Source organism: Sesamum indicum, linkage group LG7 (genome assembly GCF_000512975.1).
Source record: "Sesamum indicum cultivar Zhongzhi No. 13 linkage group LG7, S_indicum_v1.0, whole genome shotgun sequence".
NCBI lineage: Eukaryota > Viridiplantae > Streptophyta > Magnoliopsida > Lamiales > Pedaliaceae > Sesamum > Sesamum indicum.
In genome coordinates, this window is record NC_026151.1 from 539,736 (window position 1) to 548,670 (window position 8,935).

Consider the following 8,935-nt stretch of genomic DNA (forward strand, 5'->3'; position numbering starts at 1 on the left):
TTAGAACATAAAACAATGCAAAAGCACTAAACAATACTGTTTGTTTGGAGTTGTTTTTCCTTCTTGTTCTTTGTTCTATCTAGCAATAGAAAACGAACTATATCTATTCCATGTTGTTGCTTGGAAAACTTAGTGGAATTCTAGTTTGAATTCTCAAGTGAACGGAACAAGAGAACATAAAGGGAATAATGCACGGTGTTGCTCATCTATAGAAACAAAGAGGTAAAGTTTCATGTTTTGTTTCTATGCTTTTTACTTCATCCTCTAGCCACTTGTCTAACATGTTTGTATGTTTGCTATTATACTTTTGACAAACACCAAACGCTCAAGAATTTCAAAAGGAACACCCCTTTGAATTATTTTAATTTTTTATTTTTGTGTTTTTGCCGTGTTCCCGGGCCATACTAATTCTTTCACCTCTATCAAATGTCCTCTGTCACGGTGAAAAGACAATACTTGTCGGATTTGAACCTCTCAGGGTTGTCTTTCATCTTTCTTAGCCATTGATTGATTAGTCCTTATTGCTCGACGACAGCCAATATCTCCCCTTTGGGAGCATTCAAGGGGGTATAGTGAGTGAACCCTGTCAGAGGTACATGTTTGCATTCCTATTTCTTTTTTGGATCTTTTTCCTCTTCCCCATCCTTCCTTTTGCTGCTAAGGGAAGGGTCCGAAGCATTAGATTCCTCAATCCGAATGTACTTTTTGGGAGTGCATAATTAGATCTTCCATAGTGCTAGACGGCTTGCCGTCTATGGACTTCTTGAATCATCCCAATAGCAGGTTTTCTTGGATGTTACTAGCCAACAACTCGTGATTAACATGGGGGACTTCATGCACTATGTCCACAAATCTTTGCACGTAGCCTCTCAATGCCTCGCCCTCCTTTTGGCTAATGGTGAATAGAAACAATGCATTTTCAGAACTCTCTTGTTCATAGAAAATTGATGCGAGAAATGCTGAGTCAATTGCTCGAGGTTGGAAATAGTTCTAGTGGGTAGTTGGTTGAACCAGGCTAAAGCACGTTTGGAGAGTGTAGTGCGGAAGACCTTGCAGTAAGCAACGTCATTCAAATTCTACCAATCAATTTTTGCATAAAATTTGTCTAAATGTTCTTGTGGGTCTCCTGTCCCATCATGTTCCGACAGATTTGAGACTTTGAGGCCTACTGGAAGCGCTTCTATAGCACCCCCTACTCGCTACATCTAATTATCACTATTTCATCCTTACTTTAATCAGAACTCATTCTATAAGTAATTCTCTTTCAACCCGTAAAATAAATTCTAATTTATCAGCATAATATATATATCACAAAAGAAAAGTTTATATTTACCCTCACTAGATGTCCTCATGTACATAACCTCAAGGAAAATCATACCACAACTTTAAACACAAATCTCGATAAAGACCAGAATATTTAACACCCCAATAATCAAAACTCTGACTTTAGAAGTCACGGCTGACCCACCTAATAAAGACGACGGCACCGCTCAAAGTCCAATGTGGCTACTCAGTGTGAGCTGACCCACCTAATAAAGACGACGGCACCGCTCAAAGTCCAATGTGGCTACTCAGTGTGACCTATCTCCTAAAAAGTACGTGGCAAGGAATGAGCTGCCTACTCAATAAGTATAGCTGATTAATTTATATATATACACATACAAAGATTCACGTACATGCAGTCACACTGATAATAGTCATTCGTCATACAACAACATCAGATATAAGCAGTAATACATACTCACAACTATAAATCAATCCACGACATAATATTCATTCGTTATCATTTATTAGTTAAGGCCCCACTTACTCTAGCTGCAATACATCAGTCAATAGTTTCACCGGCCATCATCATATCATATACAGCACAGGATACCCGTTGTGTGATATCCCCACACTCTTTTACTCCAGCTGTGTAGCAATATAGCACAGGACATCACAACAAACATGGTACCCCCACACCACCCCAGTGTGTAGCTAACAACATAGGATATTCCCCGCTGCCCCGGAATACCCCGGTACCTTACGCGCCATGGTACCTAGCTTAAATCGTATATTTTTCATATCTCATTATCAATCACATTTTCATAAACCATTGACTGTGTTCCCAACTAGGTAAGCATCATCTTTTATTTCAACTCACAATCGTCATTCTATTCTTTATGATAATCACTTCCTCAATAACAACTCCCAATTTGATTTCATCAACAATCAATTATATGATTATCACATAATCATATCCCGCATATCTCTACATTACCATCACATATCACATAGTAACAATTTCACCAATATTATGATAATCTAGCAAATAATCCACAACTAATTATGTAAACAATCAATATACGAAAGCCACGCATAATAATATAAAGCCAAATCCACGTTCGCATCCAAGAAACCAATATGCATAATATATACAATAATACACATATAGATATATATAAATCCAATTAGCTATACTTACCGTAACTCCCAAAATACTTCGTTTCACGAGGGACTGCTCCACCCTCTATTTCGTCGTCACGTCCTATAATAGAATATTATACGTATAATCAATATATTTAATTTACCAAATAATTCATAAGAATTCACTTAATCAAACCCCTTATATATTTATAACTATCATTTTTAATAACATTCGTAAATTATATTACCACTGAAACCTCATTTTTCTCTTTAATAACATAATATTTCTAAAATATAACTTCTGAAGTATTTCTATGAATTTTTTGTCAATTTATCATTGCTATACAATTTAATTATGCAATAATACACAGAATTACATATTTGGTTAATCATTCTGATGGAATTGTGTAAATGCTAATGATAATTAAATCTAGCAAATCAAATAATTTAATTGCCCAACTATATTGTTTTTATAGAAATTGTGATATTTAATTTGACACTAATTTAAATAGCCAAAATCATAAAATACTCTGATTAAATAGTTCACCGCTCAATATAATCAGCATTTAATAAATGAACTAATTGAATAATATAATTATATGAATTAATAAAAATTAAAATGCAATTTCTTACCTCTGTTTTTCCAAAATGTGTGCGTGTGTTGCTGTGTGTGTATGAGTGTGTGTGAATTTGTATGTGTGTAGTGTATGTGTGCAATTAACATACATATATATATATTTAGTGGTTGGTGAGGCGGTGGCAGCACATACATATATATATATTTAGTGGTTGGTGAGGCGGTGGCAGCACATGCCACTGCCCACCATCTTTTGTTATTTTTTTTTTAATTAATTTTTTTAAATAATTACTCTTACGTCCTTCTTAATTTTTTTTAATTAATATAATTTGCCCCCAAATATTATAACGAACTTCAATTTGATCCGTTCAACTTTTATTATATCTTAAATTTAATCTATAATTTATTTACTAATTAAATTTAAATTTCTAATAATTACCAATTAGTCTCTCAATTACGTGAAAAATTCTACGGACGTCACAGCTTCAACTATGATGTTGGGGGCAAGAGGGCTACGTCTTGGAGGGGCTACGACTAATGGCAAATAATGATCATCGGCTCCCTTAGGCGGGGGCGGAGCTGATGATTCTTGATTTGGGGGGCTTGGGTTTGTGCAACCTCAGGTCGAGAGATTCTGCTATTGATTTCCTGCCTTTGCTCCTCCTCCTCGGGAGCTGAGGATAATTCTCGACTTCTGCGAGGGGAAGGAAGAGGCGAGCTTACGGGGTGTTGTGCCACATATTAGCCCACAGCTTGTGCTGCTGCTCGAGTAGATGCGTCGCAAATTAGGGCCAATAAAGCTTCTTGTGTCTGTTGGACCATCAATTCTTGGAGTGGAACTTTCGGGGGGAGTGCTCTGTTGGGGAGCGCAGGTGGAGATTGTCGATGTGGTGGGGAGGATCTCCCTATTAAGGGGGGCTTGTTCATGAGGAAGGGGGGTTACCTCTTGAGGTGGTGGTTGTTCTCGAGGCGGGTCTTATTTCGCCCCGTTCACTTGAGCTTCGCAAATCGTGTCCAGATCGTGGAAGTCACGAGCCCAAGACCTAGTTTGCATACTTAGTGTCGAGGCAAATTCTTCTCACAGACGGCGCCAATGATGTGGTTGTGATTTTATAAAAAAGATAAAATGGGGATTTTATCCATGATACGATTGTACACTAGGTGAAATCAATGTAGTTTTAGAAAGAGAATTTTTGTATGATAGATCAAATCAATGAATAGTAGTCCCCATTAAAAAAATTATATTTTTGGTATTTATAGTGGTATTGGGAGTTATATGATGTGGTAGGTTATATGTACTTAATATGTGTCTCATGTATACTAAATTACTTTATATACATCACTCATCCAAAATGGCAACAGTATTCTTCTTAGAATACAAAAGCTTCTTTTTTACTTGTATACTCCACATAAAAAAAAAAACAAAAATAAAAAATCATACGAGAGTATTGGTGTGAGATGAGAGAATAACAGAAGTGGAGATGATACCTTTCGTTTTTCTCGTTAACTAAGCCGAAATGTTCACCGGAGGTTCCAACTGAAGGATAGGCCCAGGAACGCGCAAGCTGAAGTGATAAAATAAAACACGCAATAACGAAAAATAAAAGCAAAAATTAAACAAATCCAAGGGGTGTACCTTGGAGTTTCCGGGCGTTCAATGTATAAAAATAAAATAAACATGGGGCTGATGTAAAAAGCATGAAACCAAAAAACACAAGGGTGAAAAACGATACCTTTCATTTTCACGTTCGCTTGAAATATCCTTCACAAGAGACTCCAATGTAGCAGCTCTCTAATTTGTCCACATCACACCGGAGTCGGGGATCTCTACATCCTCTTTGCTAGAAAAAGGAGAGAACACCGGAGTCGGGGATCTCTACATCCTCTTTGCTAGAAAAAGGAGAGAAAAAATTGCACCTTGTGCAAGATAGAGAGGGGGCGGCCGATTACTAGAGGAAGAGGAGGAGGAATTTTTTTTTGTTGTGTAATTGTGTTTATAATTATTTTCTAAATAATTATATTACAGATATATATAGCTTGTTTGATAATGTAAGAATGTTTCTAAGTACATTCTATTATCTACAAGGTATATTTCTCTTTATTCCAAATAAAGAGATCCCCATAATGGCTAAAATTGCTTTTTCCAAAACTAAAATTTTCTAGTCGTTTATTTCCTTCCATGGATTTTTTCATGGGCTCAAAATTAGTGGCTTGGCCGATTTTTAACTTAAAAAACCACAAGACCAATGATTGTTTTTTAAATTCAATTTAATAAAAATTTATTTAATTGAGCCCAACTTGTATTCAATCTAATTAAATGCATAAGCCCAAATTGTCCTTATTTAATAAGATCCAATTTATTAAATTATAAGGACAAGCGCAATATGAATTAATGCCATTAATTTATTCTTAGGCTCCTTTTCCATCCAAAGGATATCTCTCTCTTTTTAAGTAATCCAATTAGTTGTGGAATTAAATCTGAATTAATTTTTTGTTCCTTTTCGTTGATTTGTGTTTGACTCCTTAAGTTAACCTTTGAGCTAAACTTGGACTAGTCTCTAACACTGTTATTAATTAAATTTTATTTAATTAATAAATATTGATTAACCCTTAATTAAGAAAGCCCGTCACCATGGGTGGCCGTCTAGCAACAATCCATGGCTCTAGAAACTAGGTGGATTACAGTGTGAACCTTTAGGCTCTCGAGTCCATATAGGTTGGTTCTTTTGTCTACCGTCTCCCAGCTTTAGTCCACGGCATGGAATTAGGCGTCGGTTCCCATCCTAGACTAGGTGTTTATGCTTAATATTTCAAACCGCATTACGCCAAATTTCTTGACATAGGAACCTCCTTTTTTCTATTCGATCAACGACTGTGGCCACAGTTTTATACAGCGTTAATCCATCTCAAGTGCATAGGAGATCCCTCTATCATATATTGCCAGGGGACAGATCCTCTTCTTGGAACTCACCGTCCTCGCTACATACTCGGACTGCACTAGACAAGGCTTATGATGATCATGTCTGTGACACAATCACTTCTGGTACAGATCCAAGATACAGCTATTATATGCATGTGACTGTCGTCATTCCTCAAGTTTGAGGACTACACCCGTATTATCAGCTGGGGACTCAAATCATACCGACCAAACCTCTAAGGCTTCCAATATGAGGATCCTTGAGAGTGAATTCAGTCAGTTGACTACCTTATCAACTAACCCACTGAAATTCCATAGACGTCCAATCTCTGTAGCCAATGAAACGCGACACTCATCTAATGAATGCAATATTTAGTGCAAGTCTCAGTAGGACTCTTGATGCCCAATCTCGAGGTCCTCGACTTGGAACAGTTTAGACCAACCCTCAGAAATTGATTTCATAGCCACCGTCCAATGCGCAACCCAACTACATGGGTTATTAAGTGATCCATGGACATCTTGTTGTGATGTCAAAGCAGCGCTTGATGTAATTTGGTAAGCACAACAGATACGTGTGGCAAAGATGAATACTTTCCATATTAATCGGGACAATATCGCTTAAATAAAGATTGCTTGAATGGTTCTCAAAACTGCCATTCTAATTGGCTTTTGGTCACTTATTCTAACACCAACGTAGCAGTCCCCTAAGTGCGTTCATACCACATCAAATTTGGAATCTCTAGAACTCCTTGCTAGGAGAGAAACAAGAGAAATTCTCCAAGAGAAAGAGAGAGGGGGCGGCCGAGTGGTTTCATGGGAAAGAGGATGAATTATTGTGTTGTGTAATAATGTGATAATTATTTCCCAAATTATTGTACACATATATGTGTTGCATTGATAAATAAGAATGTGTCTAGATACATTCTTTTGTCTACAAGGTATATTTCTCTTTATTACAAATAATGTGATTCCCAACAATAACTAAAATTGTACTTTCCAAAATTACAATTTGCTAGCCATTTATTTTCTTCCATAGAATTTTCCATGGGCTCAGAAATCATGTTTGCCGATTTTATCAAATAAAATACAAGCCCCATGAATTTTTATTTAAATTCAATTTTAATAAAAATCTAGTTAATTGAGCCCAACATGTATTTAATCTAATTAAATACATAAGCTCAAATTGTCTTTATTAATTAATAAGATCCAACTTATTAAATATTAAGGACACGCCCAATATAAATTAATGTTGTTAATTTGTTCTTGAGACATTTCCATCCAATGGATCTCTATTTTGTAAGTAATTTAATTACTTGTGGAATTAATTCCAAATCAATTCCTTTTTCCTTTCTGGTGATTTGTGTGTGAATCTTTAGGTTCATCTTTCAGCTATACTTGGACTAATCTCTAACACAATAATAATTAAATCTAATTTAATTAATAATTCTTGACTAACCTTTAATCAAGAAATCTCGTTACCATGGGTGCCTATCTAGCAATGGTCTATGGCACTAAAGATTAGGTGACTGACCGTGTGAATATTTAGGCTCTCAAGTCCATACAAGTATGGTCCTTTTGTCTACCGTCTCTCAGCTTTAGTCTAGGGCATGGAATTAGATGTCGATTCTCATTTTGAACTTGGCATCTATGCTTAATACTTGAGATCGCATTACGCCAAGTTTCTCGACATAGGATCCTCCTTTTCCTATTCAATTAACAACTGTGTCTACAGATTCATAAAGCGTGAATGCATCTCCAAGTGTATAGGAGATACTAATAGGGAAAGGATCTTCTTCTTGGAACTCACCATCCCGCTACATATACTCCGACTGTAGTAGACAAGACTTATGATGATCATGTTTGCAATACAATCACCTCTCGCGCAGATCCAAGATACAGTCATCATATGCACGTGACTATCGTGATTCCTCATGTCTAAGCACTACTCCCGTACTATCAAAGCTGGAGATTCTAGTCATACCGACCAAGTCTCCAGGGATTCCATACGACGATCCTCGCGAGTCAGTTCAGTTGGTTGACCACCTAGTCAACTAACCATTGAAATTGCATAGATATCCAACGTTTATCGCCAATGAAACGCGGCACTCATCCAATGAACGCAATACTTGGTGCAAGACATAGTAGGACTTTCGATACCCAGTTTTAAGGTCCTCGACTTGGAACGTTTCAAACCAACCCTTAGAAGTTGGTTTCATATCCACTATCTAATGCGCAGCTCAACTACATGGGTTATTAAGTGATCTATGGACATATGTTGTGACGTCAAAACAGTGCTTAACGTAATTGGTAAGCACAACAGACACATGTACCAGAGACGAATGCTTACCATATGCGTCAGGACAATATTATTGAAATAAAGATTGCTAGAATGGTTCTCAAAATTGCCAATCCCAATTGGTTTTTTGGTTATCGATTCCAACAGGTAGATGTAGTCTAATAAAGAATTTCCTTTCTTGGGTTTTTGTACTTGCATCTTGGGGAAATACTGTCCATATTTAGCTTCCTGTCACAAATAAGGTACATATTTCTAAAGTAGGATATAGTATTGCTATGATGTTTATAATCCAAAATAATTGGTCTATTGCAATGAAACAATTATTTTTTTCTATAATTGAATGTTGTACTTTGTTGTTTCTATGTGTATTGATGACTTTTACAGGTTTGTTTGCCTATTCTCCATCCATTTGTACTTATTAGAAATTTATTTTGTATTAAAAGTGAAATTATATTATGACTTGAGGGACTGGATCAAGTACATGTCACCATCCATCTTCGTATTTTTTGTACTTGTCATGCTTTGGCGCGGGTATGCTTGGAAAAGGAGGCAACTAGAAGCTTTCAAAATCGTAGCTCCCACTGCTAAGAATCCAGTGGAGCAGCTGTTAATGTTGCAAGAAGCTGTAACTCAAGTTTAGTATCTCATCCAAAATGGCAACATTATTCTTCTCAGAATACGAAAGCTTCTTTTTGTTGCTGCTCCGCAGGTATTTCTCTTGTATACTCCACATTATGCG